This window comes from Piliocolobus tephrosceles, chromosome 5 (genome assembly GCF_002776525.5).
Source record: "Piliocolobus tephrosceles isolate RC106 chromosome 5, ASM277652v3, whole genome shotgun sequence".
Taxonomy (NCBI): Eukaryota; Metazoa; Chordata; class Mammalia; order Primates; family Cercopithecidae; genus Piliocolobus; species Piliocolobus tephrosceles.
In genome coordinates, this window is record NC_045438.1 from 110578735 (window position 1) to 110593822 (window position 15088).

Sequence of the window (15088 nt, forward strand, 5' to 3'; positions counted from 1 at the left end):
ACTGAAGAGTCTTTTGGCCTTAAGCGAACATCAGTGATGCCATGGCAATACTCTCATGTGCCTGTGGTGGGGGTGACCGTGGGGAGAGGCTCCTCTCCCTGTGGAAAGGGAAGGAAAGAGTGGGAAGAAATTCATCTTGTGGTTTGGGTGCCAGCTATGCTGCAGTAGAATAGAACACCAACTAGGTACCTAAGGTTTCTGACTATACATCCTGGCTCCCAGACAGCATTTCTGAACTTGCCTGTGGTCCAGGAAAACTCACTGTCCTTCACAGAAGGACCTACTGATGTTCAAGCCATAGGGCTTTGAGAGAACACAGGCAGTAGCCAGGTAGTAGATACAGTGGGCTTTGGGTAAGATCCAGTACCATAATAGCTTCAGGTCTGACCCAGTGGAGTCACAGTGATGGTAACCACAGGAGTGCTTGTGGCATTCCTCCCTTAGTTTCAGGCAGCTCAGGAGACAGACAGAGTGACAGAGACAGAGAAGGAGAGAAAGAGAGAGAGAGAGTCCATTTATTTGAAAGAAAGTTAGGGAAGAGAAGACAAGTCTCTAACTGGAAATCCAGAGAATTCTTCCAGATCTTATTAAAGGTTGCCATGGTGGGACTTCTATAAATCTGCAAGAGACACATCGGTACTGGGTTTGGGGTGCCCATCTAATACAGATAAGAGTGCAGTGCCCCAAAACTTAGATCAGAACACCCAAGTACCTGTGAATGCCTGAACAGTTTTCCCAAGAAAGAGGGGTATAAACAAGTCCAGATTGCAAAGACCAAAATAAATACCTAACTCTTCAATGCCCAGACACTGATGAACATGTACTAGCATCAGCACAATCCAGGAAAACATGATCTCACCAAATGAACTTAATAAAGCATGAGAGACAATCCAAGACAGACAGAGATAAGTGACCTTTCAGAAACAGAATGCATAATAGCTATGTTAAGAAAACTTAATGAAATTCGAGATAACATAGAGAAGGAATTCCAAATTCTATCAGATAAATGTAACAAAGAGATTGAAAACATTAAAAAGAATCAAGCAGAAATTCTGGAGCTGAAAAATACAATTGGAATACTGAAGAATGCATCAGAGTCCTTTAACAGCAGAAAGAATCAAAAAGAAGAAAGAATTAGTGAGCTTGAGAACAGGATATTTGAAAATACCCAGTCAGAGAAAATAAAAGTCAAAAAAAATGAAAAAGAATGAAGCATGCCTACAAGATGTAGAAAATACCCTCAAAGGTGTAAACTTAAGAGTTATTGGACTTAAGGAGGAGATAGAGAGATAGGGGTAGAAAGTTTATTCAAAAGAATAACAGCAGAACTTCCCAAACCTAGAAGAAGATATCAATATTCCAGCTCAAGGAAGTTGATTGGACATCAATCAGACTACACCCATGTTTCAAGGCATTTAATTATTAATCTTCCAAAGGTCAAGATTAAAGAAAGGATTGTTGATTTTTCAACAAGAGTAAAAAAGCAAATAACATAGAATGGAGTTCCAATGTGTCTAACAGCAAACTTTTCAGTAGGAACTTTTCAGGCTATGAGAGAGTGGCATGACATATTTAAAATGCTAAAGGAAAAGCCTTACCCTAAAATAGCCTACTTAATCAAAACATACTTCAAACATGAAGGAATAATAAAGATTTGCCCAAACAAACAAAAGCTGATGGATTTTATTAACACCAGACATGTCCTACAAGAAATGATAAATGGAGTTCTTCAATTTGAAAAAAAATTTATGTTAATGAGCAATAAGAAATCATCTGAAGATACAAAACTCACTGTTAACTGTAAACTCAGAAAAATAAAGAATGTTATAACATTGAAATTGTGGTATGTAAACTGCTCATATGTTAAGCAGAAAGACTGAAAATGAACCAATCAAAAATAATAACTACAACAACTTTTCAAGACATAGTACAGTCAGATATGAATAGAAACAACAAAAAGTTTAAAAAGTGGGAGTTAAAGTGTAGAGTTGTTATAAGTTGTCTCTTTGTTTGTTTCTTTGTTTATGCAATCAGTGTTACGTTGTTGTGAGTTTAAAATAATGGGTTATAAAATATTATTTGCAAGCTTCATGGATACTTCAAATGAAAAAACATCCAATGAATACACAAGAAGTAACATGCAAGAAATTAAAATATACCATCAGAGAAAATTACCTTCATTAAAATGAAGACAGGAAAGAAGAGAAGACCACAAAATAACCAGAAAACAAATGACAAAATGGTAAGTGTAGGTCCTACCTTATTAATAATAACATTGAATGTAAATGGACTAAACTCTCCAATTAAAAGCCATAGACTGGCTGAATAGAAAAAAAACATGCAAACCCAATAATCTGTTGCCTACAGGAAACACACTTTATATATAAAAATATGCATAGACTGATAAGAAAGGGATGGAAAAAAAAATTCCATGACATGGAAACCCAGAAAGAGCAGGAGTTGCTATATTTATATCAGGCAAAATAGATTTCAAAACAAAAACTTTAGGAAGAGACAAAATAGTTTACTATATAATGATAAAAAATCAATTCAGCAAATAGATATAATGCTTGTAAATATATATGCATCCAACACTGTAGCACCCAGATATATAAGACAAATATTATTAGAGCTAGAGAGAGAGAGCGAGAAAGACCCCATCAAAATAAGAGCTGGAGACGTCAGCACCCCACTTTCAGCACTGGATAGATCCACCAGACAGAAAGTCAACAAAAACATCACACTTAATCTACACTATAGACCAAATGGACCTAATAGATATTTACAGAACATTTAAACAGATGGCTGCAGAACACATATTCCTTTCGTCAGCATATGGATCATTGTCAATGATAGACCATATGTGAGGCCCCAAAACCAAGCCTTAAAAAATTCAAAAATGATGAAATTCTGTCAAATAACTTCTCTGACCAAAATGAAATAATACTAGAAATCAGCAACAACAGGAAGTTTGGAAACTATAAAAACACATGGAAATTAAAAATATACTCCTGAATAACCAGTTGGTCAAGGAAGAAATTAAGGAGAAACTTAAAAAAATTTTGAAATAAATAATAATAGAAACACAACACACTAAAACCTATGGGATACAGCAAAAACAGGTTTTTGTTTGTTTGTTGAGACAGGTTCTTACTGTCATCTAGGCTGGACTGTGATGGTATAATCATGGCTCACTGCAGCCTCAACATCCTGGGCTGAAGCTATCCTCCTATCTCAATCTCCCAAGCAGCTGGAATGATAGGCATGCACCACCATGCCTAGCTACATTTTTTGTAGTTTTTAGAGAAAGGGTTTTGCCATGTTGCTCAAGCTGGTATCAAGCTCCTGGGCTCAAGCAATGCACCTGCCTTGGCTTACCAAAGTGTTGGAATAACACGTGTGAGCCACTGAACCCAGCCAAGGAAGTTTATGGCTGTAAGTGCCTACATTTAAAAAGTAAGAAAACTTCAAATAAACAACATAATGATTCATCTTAAAGACACAGAAAAGCAAGAATAAATCACACCCAAAAACAGTAGAAGAAAATAAATAATAAAGATCAGCACATAAATAAATGAAATTGAAACAAAGGAAACAACACAAAAGGTCAATGAAACAAAAATTTATTTTAAAAAAGATTAAAAAATTGATAACCCTTTAGCCAGACTAAGAAAGACAGAAGACCCAAACATATAAAATCAGAAATTAAAAAGGAGACATTACAACTAATACAGCAGAAATTCTAAGGATCATTAGAGATTGCTTGGAGCAACTATATGACAATAAACTGGAAAACCTAGAAGAAATGGAAAAATTCCCAGACACATTCAACCCACCAAGTTTGAATCATGAGGATATTCAAAACCTGAACAGATCAATAACAAGAGATCAAAATTGTAATAAAAAATCTCTCGGCAAAGAAAAGTCCACGACCCACCCAATAGCTTCACTGCTGAATTTTACCAAACATTTAAAGAACAACTAATACCAATCCTACTCAAACTTATGAAAAATGGAGAAAGGAATACTTCCAAACTCGCTCTATGAGGCCAGTATTATCCTGATATCAAAACCAAAGACACATCAAAAAAAGAAAACTACAGGCCAATATCCTTAAAGAACATTTATGCAAAAACTTTCAACCAAGTACCAGCAAACCAAATTCAACAACACATTTAAAAGATTATTCATCACAACCAAGTGGGATTTATCCCAGGGATGCAAGGATGGTTCAACATATGTAAATCAATCAATGTGATACCTCATATCAACAGAATAAAGAACAAAAACCATATGATCATTTCAATTGATGCTGAAAATGCATTGATAAAATTCAACATCCCTCCATGATAAAAACCCTCAAAAAACTGAATTTTTAGAAACATACCTCAACACAATAAAAGCCATACACCACATACCCACAGCTAGTGTTGTACTGAATCAGGAAAAGCTGAAAGCCTTTCCTCTAAAATCAGAAACACAAGGATGCCAACTTTTGCCACCTTTATCTAACACAATACTGGAAGTCCTGGCTAGAACAATCAGAGAAGAGAAAATAAAGGGAATCCAAATTGTAAAGGAAGAAGTAAAATTATCCTGTTTGCAGGTGATATGATCTTATATTTGGAAAAACCTAAAACCCCACCAAGAAACTATTAGAACTGATAAACAAATTCAGTAGAGTTTCAGGATACTAAATCAGCATACAAAAATCAATATTATTTCTATATGCCTACAGTGAACTGAAAAAGAAAATTTAAAAGCAATCCTATTTAAAATAGCTATAAACAAAATTAAACCTCTAGAAATTAACTTAACCAAGGAAGTGAGAGATCTCTACATTGAAAACTATAAAACATTGCTGCAAAAAACTGAAGACACACAAGGAAATGGAAAGATATTGCCATGTTCATGGATTAGCAGAATCAATATTGTTAAAATATTTCTACTACCCGTAACAAACTACTGAATTCAGTGCAATCCCTGTCAAAATACCAACGACCTTCACAGAAATAGAACAATCCTCAAATAAATGTGGAACCACAAGACTCAGAACTGCCAAAGCTGTCCTCAGCAAGCAAAAAGAATGAAACAAAAAAAATTACATTACCTGAGTTTAAATTATACTACAGAGCTATAGTAACCCAAACAGTGTGGTACTATAATAAAAACAGACATACAGACCAATGAAATATAGTAGAGTACCCAGAAACAAATCCATACATCTACAGTGCACTCATTTTCAACAAAGGCACCAAGAACACACACTGGGGAAAGGACAGTTTCTTAAATAAATGATGCTGGGAAAACTGGATATCCATATGCAAAGGGGTAGAACTAGACTACTATCTCCTGTCATATACAAAAATCAAATGAAAATGGATTATATATTTAAATGTAAGACCTCCAGGCTATGGAATTCCTAAAAGAAACATCAGGGAAACTCTCCAGAACATTGGCCTCGGCAAAGATTTCTTAATACTCCACCAGCACAGGCAACCAAAGCAAAAATGGACAAATCAGATCACATCATGTTAACAAGCTTCTGCACAGCAAAGGAAACAATCTACAAAATGGACAGACAACCCAAAGAATGGGAGAAAATATTTGCAAACTATCCATCTGACACAGGATTAATAATCAAAGTATATAATGATCTCAAAAAACTCTATAGGAAAAAATATCATAATCTGATTTTTTAAACGAGCAAAAGATCTCAGTAGACATTTATCAGAAGAAGGCATACAAGTGGAAAACAGATATATGTAGAGGTGCTCATCAATGATCATTAGAAAAATGCAATGAAATATCATCTCATCCCAGTTAAAACAGCTTTTATCCAAAAGACAGGCAATAACAAATGCTGACAAGGATGTAGAGAAAAGGGAACCCTCATACACTGCTGGTGGAAATGCCAATTAGTACAACCACTATGAGGTATGCTTTGAAGGCTCCTTAAAAAACTAAAAACAGAGCTACCATATGATCTTATCCACCAATCCCACTGCTAGATGTATACCCCAAAGAAAGGAAATCAGTATATAGAAGAGATATCTACACTCCCATATTTATTGAGCACTATTGAAATAGCCAAGATTTGAAAGCAACCTAATTGTCCATCAGCAGATGAATGGATAGCAAACAGGTGGTACATATACACAATGGAGTACTATTCAGCTATAAGAAAGCATGAGATCTTGTCATTTGCAATACCATGGATAAAGCTGGAGGTCATTGTGTTAAGTGAAATACGCCAGGCACAGAAACACAAACTTTTCATGTTCTCTTATTTGTGGGAGATAAAAATTGAAACAATTGAACTCATGGAGACAGTGAGTAGAATGATCATTACCAGAGGCTGGGAAGGGTAGTGGGGCTGTAGGAGTAAGTGTAGATTTTTTGTGGGTACAAAAAAAAGTAGTTGGAAGCAATGAATTAGATTTAGTATTTGATAGCACAATAATGTGACTACAGTCAATAACTATTCAAGTGTACATTTAAAAAAAGCTAAAAGAGTATAATTGTATTCTTTGTACTACAAAGTATAAATGCTTGAAGTGATGGATATGCCACTTTCCTGATATGGTTATTATGCATTGTATGCCTGTATCAAAATATCTCATGTTCTCCATAAACATATACAGCTACTGTATTCTCACAAAAAGTTAAAAATTAACATAAATAAATAAAAATACAATAAGTTTAAAAAAGCATTATTCTTACCAAATTAACAAGCAGCTTCAGCAGATTTCATAATCAGCACCCTAACTAAGAGCATTATGGAACTGTTAATCTCATAAGTAAAAGTTGAGGGGTTTTTGTATTTTAAAATCTTTTTTTAAAATTTTCAAGAGTTTAAAAATAAAAGGCACTTCGCCTCTAAGCTAAAATAGCAAATAAATAATAAAGGGCAAAGACAATCTCTTGTTTAAAATGCTTATTCCTCTCCCACTAGGTTTAATTGGGGAAAGTGGTAGGGAAGAGAAAATCTTGAAAACATTCTTTTACTTCCTGACTTTCAGGTGTGGTTGAATGAAAGATTTCCTGGACACTACATTAGATAAGAGGCCCAGTAAGGAGTTCTTCACAAAAATTTGAGTTGGAACCTGCTCCCTGACTAGCTCAATGTTTTTAGGTCTTCAGTGGAGACACAACTCTGCCTTAAGAAGTGATACTTGGGGCTATGAATGGTGGCTCATGCCTGTAATCCCAGAACTTTGGGTGGCCGAGGTGGGAGGACCACTTGAGGCCAGGAGTTGGAAACCAGTCTGGGCAACAAAGTGAGACCCCATCTTTATAAAAATAAAAATAAAAAATGAAGTGATAGTTAGGCACTAGGCCATCATCTCCAGTTGCTTCTTCCTTTCCCAAGATAGATTTACTCTTCGTAATTTAAGCCTTGTTCTTGTTATGTGGATCCTCTGCTTCAACATGTGCTTTTGACATGAAATTTTAGGTCATTGTGAAGGAGGGTGGAGGGGATTATGTTAGCTCATAGGTAAAATATTTATCATTTTTAGTTACTCTGTGTGTGTGCGTGTGTGTGTCTTTCTCTGCTTGTATACATTTCTTTCTGATTTTCACACACATACATCGATTCATACTCAAAAACAGTGTATGTAGCATACTGAATATGTTGAGTAAGAAAAGCAAGGTTTGTGATAAACTGGGACTCACCAGAAAGGCGCCACGCTGTTCCCCGATCTTGGACTTCCAGCCCCCAGAACTGGGCAAAAGTAAATTTCTGTTGTTTAAGCCACATAGCTCCTCATATTTTGTAGTGGCAGCCCAAGCTGACTAATACAGTCTCTCTAAATGTTTATTCTTTAGACAAACACGTAAAGATATATGATATTAAACCAAAAATCTTTATCTAGTATTTCTCTCCTTTAACCAGAAGAAGCTGATGATGACAAGTTTTCTGACAAAATTTTAAGTATATCAATATTAAGATACCTATTATATTTCAAATTATATATTAATAAGTAAAATGTACATATTTGATCAAATATTAAGTATATTATTATAAAATATGTATGAAATAGAATGTAAAAAAATGGAAAATTTTAAGAAAAAACAAAACTTTATATAACTGTAGGTTATTGTGCTAGGCCAGTTTGTGTTTGTGCATTAGGCTCACCTGAGATTATGTCCAGTAAATCCTCACATAATGTCATTGATAGGTTCTTGGAAACTGTGACTGCAAGCAAAATAACATAATGAAACCAATTTTACCATAGGCTAATTTAAACAAGAGTTAAGTTTCTATGACATATTTCTGGTCACAAAAATAGCATCTTCAACTTCTAAAGACATCAAACACTTCTTATATTAAACATTGAAATAAATGTGAGCTATACACACATTTAAGAAAGTTTAATAAAAAGCAAGTAAGATAATGATTTACTCCATGTTTGGTTCATCAGTGAGTATCAGTTCTCACAGCGGTGGTGGGGTAAATCAAAGAATAAATATTCTCAAAGCAAAAACTATAAGGTACACCTCCTACCACCATACATTTCAAATACCAGCACTCACAAATAGGGTGGGGTCACCGACTGCTTTTGTACCACATTATTTATTGTCATGCATTTGTATGATTGTTATATAGTTTACAAATTTTTGTTTTACAACAATTTGTATTCATTCATTCATTCATTCATTCATTTTTCCAACCAAATTATTCCAGTTCAGAGTTTAGGGCAGCTGGATCCTATTCAGGTAACTCAGGGCACAAGGTTGAGACCAACTCTGGACAGGATGCGATTCCGTTGCAGGACATAGACCCACACCTACACTCACTTAGATTAGGGCAATTTAGATAGGCCAATGATCCTAATGTTCACATCTTTGGGATGTGGGAGGAAACCAGAGTACCCAGAGAACATCTACACAGATATGGAGAGAATGTGCAAACTCCACACACACAGTGGCCCTGACTGGGAATTGATTTTTTTTTTTTTTTTTTGGTCAATATTATAATGAGAATCTATGTTGAATCGAACAACATTGAGGACCTGCTGTATTTGTATTTTGCCTCTTCTTGGAGGACAGTTTTGCGAAAATTGCCATATACATTCACCCTTACATTCTTTTAAGTGTACATGCAGATTTAACTTAAAATTTGCTATTTCTTAAGCTTTCTATAATTTATTCCATAGTGTAACCTCATTATCTTCCTTCAATATTTTTGCTGTTTTCATAAAGGCAGGTTGAAAACAAATATTTCCATAATTTCTAAAGATATGTAACTAAATTTGATGGACCCAGCTGACACATTTAATCACTATATATACTAGTACCCAGGGTAAGTAGATCCCTTAATGAAAGAGGTTCTTGTTACAGTGTGGCTGACCAAGTCATATTTATTTTTGGCTTTGTGCTTTGGTAGAGCAGTAACTCTTAATCCCTGGTTTGCATCACTTTCAGAGTTTAAAAAAATACAAACACATGAAAACAATGCTGGACCAATTAAGCCAGTGTCTCTAGGAGAGGGGGCCAGTACTGGGGCTTCTTAAAATCTTCTCAAATAATTCTGAAGTGCAGCCAGGGTGAGGTTGGCTGCCTTAGAGGGACTTGTTTAAACTCCTATAAATGTGTTAATACATTTTATATGCATTCTTCTTCCCAAAAATATCCAATTTCTCTGTCAAGCTCTTGAACTATATGATAGTAAATGATGTTGGCCTTTATAGCCAAGGGCTGGGAATGATTCACAGAAATCAAAGGTAGAGCATTTTAACGCTTTACTAATTTAGTAACACATAAAAGTGAATCTCCAAATCAACAGGGAAGAAAAAATATGCACCAACTCTGACTGATCATTCCACAGAGCAAAGAATTTACATATCAGTATTTTCAAGGAGACAAAAAGCTAATACGAACTGACATGATGAATCTAATACTTCAAAAGAGAATAGAAAATCTGTTTTAAAGAAATGGATTCTGAAAATACATAGAAACATTTCAGTGTTTGGAAAGAGACTTAAATTCAACTAACTATGGAAAAATAACATTGAGGACAAACTAAGGAACAAGCCAAAGCATGAGATATTTTGGCTAAACGTAACACATTTTATGAGGGCTGTATTTATATAGCAACAATTTTCCAATTATAAGGCAGCAAGCTGAAATCATTAGAGCTCAAATTACCCTAAACCAGTGCTCACAAACGTGGTTTCCATAAGAATCACCTGGGAATCTTGTTCAAATGCAGATTTGATTAAGTCTAGGATGAGGCCTGAGAGTATGCATTTCTACCAAGCTCTCAGGGGATGTGGAAGTTGTTGTCCAAGAACTACAACTTGAGCACTAGCAACGCAAACTATTAATCTTTGAAGTCCTTGCAGATAACATTATCCAGAAGATAGTCAAATTTAAAATGTAAAGCGCGTAATACAAACTTGCACTTCAAAAGCAAAGAATATTTGATTCGTTTTACAGCTTTGTCTCTGTAACACACTGAGGGTCCAAATGGGTGACTACTAGATGGAGAATGAGCAACAGAAAACAGACTGACTCTAATTTTTGATGAGTGATATCAATACCATCACCACAGATAAGTTCTGGTTGAAAAATAGGAAAAAGTGGAATTATCTTTTCTCAACACAAATCATTAGCCGTTAATATTGACCTAGACCAGGGTATGTTGGAGTTGGCCCCTACCACTCAGTAGAATAGGCTCTGTGCATCTCTTCCCAACTCCAATACCATGAATAGTTACATTAGGTTGGTAGTGTAAAGATCTCAGCAAACACTCGGAACGGGGCCTTTAAAAAATGTCCCCCAGAGTGGGTTTGCCAACATAGCCTGGCATGTAGCTTCTGGCTTAACACATGATTCTGAAAGAAAAGAAATATAAAAGTAATGTGAAATACGGTGAGTAATGCAATGACCTTGGGATTGTCAAGACTAGAAGACAATAGGGAGCTTAAGGAGGCCGTCTTCTTATCTAAACAATGAAAATAGATATTGGAAAAAACACAAAGTATGAGACATAGGAAAAAAACACCAAAATAACAAATGGATCTATCTAAATTGCATTAAACAGTGGCATAATGTTAAACAATGTGTTTTAGTTGTTTCTTTGTGGTACTGGTTCAAAGACATTTGGTCTCAGACTCTTTCACAGTCTTAAAATTTTTGAATACCTCAAAGAACATTTACTTACATGATTATGTCAATTGTTTATCATATTCAAAATCAAAAGAGAGAAATTTTAAACTTGTTTGTATATTAAGCTGCTTATAAATGACAGTAATAAGCCCATTACATGTTGCTATTTATGATGAATATTATAAATATGCTATTTATGAGAAATAATTATATTTTCCAATACAAATAAAATGAAATAAAATGTAATGAGAAGAATTAGCTCTAATAACAGTAGTATCCTCCTATTTGGTTTGGCCTGCGTTCTATTGCTATATGTTTTGGTGGAAGTATATGAAGAAAATCAGACCATACAGAGATAAGCACCAGTTGGAAGAGGGAAAAGTATTAACTTTTTCAGATGATTGTGAATATTTCTTTGATTCTATGCCAAAACTGGATAAGTAACCTTTTCAGATGATTATGAATATATACTTCTGATTCTACACAAAAATTGGGATAGTTTTAGATTCAACCTATCAACTAATCTTTAAGAAACCATATCAATGAACTTTTTGTATTGCTAAATTAAAATCTCTTAAGTTATATTCTAGGTTAAATGATTATTTTTGGTCATTTGGAAAAATTGTTTCATTGAGTTATGCAGAGCTTCCAAAGATTGACATGTTTTATGATGCACTATACAAAAGCTATTCTTTTTTAATTTAAAAAGGCATGAATATTTAATCCCTCCATGCACAGAGTTCCTAAGTTTAAATTACTTTTGAATTTTTATTTTAGGGTCAGCGGTACATATGCAGGTTTGTTATATGGGTAAATTGCATGTCATGGGGGTTTGATGTACAGATTATTTTGTCACCCAGGTAATAAGCATAGTACCCGATAGGTAGTTTTTCAAATCCTCACCCTCCTCCCACCCTCCACTCTCAGGTCCCAGTGTCTCAGTGTCTGTCTTTCCCTTCTTTGATTCCATATGTACTCAATGTTCAGTTCCCATTTAGTAGTGAGAACATGTGGTATTTGGTTTTCTGTTCCTGTGTTCACTTAGGATACTATCCTCCAGCTCTATCTATGTTGACGCCAAGGGCATGATCTCATTCTTTTTTACGCTGCATAGTATTCCATGGTGTATAGGTACCACATTTGCTTTATCCAGTCTACAATTTAGGGGCATTTAGGTTGATTCCATGTCTTTGTTATTGTGATAGTGCTGCAACGAACAATATGAGAGCATGTGTCTTTATGGTAGAATGATTTATTTTGCCAAGGTTAGGGGGTGGTGGCGTCTATACTCCAAATGGGATTGCTGGGTGAAATGGTAATTCTGTTTTAAGTTTTTTCAGAAATTGCCACACTGGTTTCCAGAATGGCTCAACTAATTTACATTCCCACCAGCAGTATGTAAGTATTCCCTTTTCTCTACAACCTTTCCAGCACATATTGTTTTTTCACTTTTTAATAACAGCCATCCTGACTAGTTGAGATGGTATCTTTGGTATCTTTTTTTTTCCTGTTTTTATTGTTTTTGAGATGGAGTCTTGCTCTGTCACCCAGTCTGGAGTGCGGTGCATGATCTCTGCTCACTGCAGCCTCCACCTCCCGTGTTCAAGTGATTCTCCTCCTCATCTTCCCAAGTAGCTGGGACTACAAGGCACATGCCACCATGCCTGGATAATTTTTGTATTTTTTGGTGGAGATGGAGTTTCACCATGTTTCCCAGGTTGGTCTGGAATTCCTGGCCTCAAGTGATATGCCTGCCACAGACCCCAGGTTGCTGGGATTACAGGCATGAATCACCATGCCCAGTAAAGATGGTGGTTTTGATTTGGATTTATTTAATGGTTAATAATAAGCATTTTTTCATATGCTTGTTGGCTGCATGCATGTCTTTTTTTGAAAAGTGTCTTGTCCTCTGACCTTTATTCAGTGGGGTCGATTGTTTTTTGGTTGTGAATTTGCTCAAGTTACTTAGAGGTTTTGGTTATTAGACCTTTGTCAGATGTATAGTTTGCAAATATTTTTTCCATTCTGTAGGTTGTATGTTACTCTGTTGATAATTTCTTCTGCTGTACAGAAGCTCTTTAGTTTAATTAGGTCCCATTGGTCAATTTTTGCTTTTGTTGTAATTACTTTTGGCATCATTGTCATAAAATATTTTTCTGTTCCTATTTCCAGAATGGTATTTCCTAGGTTATCGTCCATGGCTTTTTAGTTTATGATTTTACATTTAAATCTGTAATCCATCTTGAGTTGATTTTTTATATGGTGTAAGGGTGGGGTCCAGTTTCAATCTTCTGCATATGGCTAGCCAGTTAACCCAGCACCACTTATGGAATAGGGAGTCTTTTCCCCATTGCTTATTTTTGTCAGCTTTGTTGAGGACCGGATGGTTGTAGGTGTGCAGCATTATTTCTGGACTCTCTTCTGTCCCATTGGTCTATGTGTTTATTTTTGTGACATACCATGCTGCTTGGGTTACTGTAGCCTTGCAATATAGTTTGAAGTTGGATAACATGATGCCTTCTGCTCTGCTTTTTTTTGCTTAGGATTGCCTTGGTTACTCAGGCCTTTTTTTTTGGTTCCATATGAATTTTAAATTAGTTTTTTCTAATTCTATAAAGAATGTCATTATATATCCCATGTGAATGGGATTGCATTTTTGATTTGTCTCACAACTTGGATGTTGTTGGTTCATGGGACTGCTACTGAATTTGTACACTGATTTCGTATCCTAAAACTTTGCTGAAGTCGTTTATCAGCTCAAGGAGCTTTGGTCATTTCTATATTATATAGAAATAGCATTGAATTTATAAATTGCTTTTGGTAAATGGTCATTTTAACAATATTGATTCCTCCTATCCATGAGCATGGAATATTTTTCCACTTGTTTGTGTCATCCCTGATTTCTTTGAGCAGTGTTTTGTAATTCTCATGTTGAGATCTTTCTACAATGTAGAAAGATCTTCTACATTGTAGAGATCTCTCTCCCTGGATAGCTGTATTCCTTAGTGTTATTCTTTTTATGGTTATTTTGAATGGGATTGCATTTTTGATTTGGCTCCCAACTTGGATGTTGTTGGTGAATGGGAATGCTACTGATTTTTGTACATTGATTTTGCATACTAAAACTTTGCTGAAGTTGTTTATTAGCTCAAGGAGCTTTTGGGCAGAGATTATGGGATTTTCTAGGTATAGAATCATATTGTCTGAAAATAGGGATAGTTTGACTTCCTCTTTTCCTACTTGGAGGTGTTTTATTTATTTCTCTTGTACAGGTTTTCCAGTACTATGTTGACTAGGAGTGGTGAAAGTGGGCATCTTGTCTTTTTCTGATTTGCAAGGAGAATGCTTTCAACTTTTACCCATTCAGTATGATGTTGGTTGTGCATTTGTTACATATAGGTCTTACTATTTTGAGGTAGATTCCCCCTAGTTTTTTGAGGATTTTTAACATAAAAGGATGTTGAATTTTATCAAAAGCCTTTTCCGCATGTATCAAAATAATCATGTGGTTTTTGTTTTCAATTCTGTTTATGTAATGAATCACATTTGTTGATTTGCATGTATTGAAACAACCTTGCATCCCAGGGATAAAGCCTACCTGGTCATGGTGGATTAGCTTTCTAATGTGCTGTTCAATTTGGTTTGCTAGTATTTTACTGAAGAATTTTGCATCTATGTTCATCAAGGGTGTTGGCCTGACCTGTTATTGTTGTTGTTGTTATTGTGTCTCTGCCAGGGTTTTGGTATCAGGATGATGCTGGCCTCATAGAATGACTTAGGGAGGAGTCCCTCTCCTCAATTTTTGAAATAGCTTCCATAGGAATAATACTTGCTCTTCTTTATACATGTAGTTGAATTCAGCTGTGAATTCATCTGGTTCTGGCTTTTTTGGCTAGTAGGCTTTTTATTACTGATTCAAATTTTGAACTTATGATTTTTTCAGGGATTCAATTTATTCCTGGTATACTCTTGG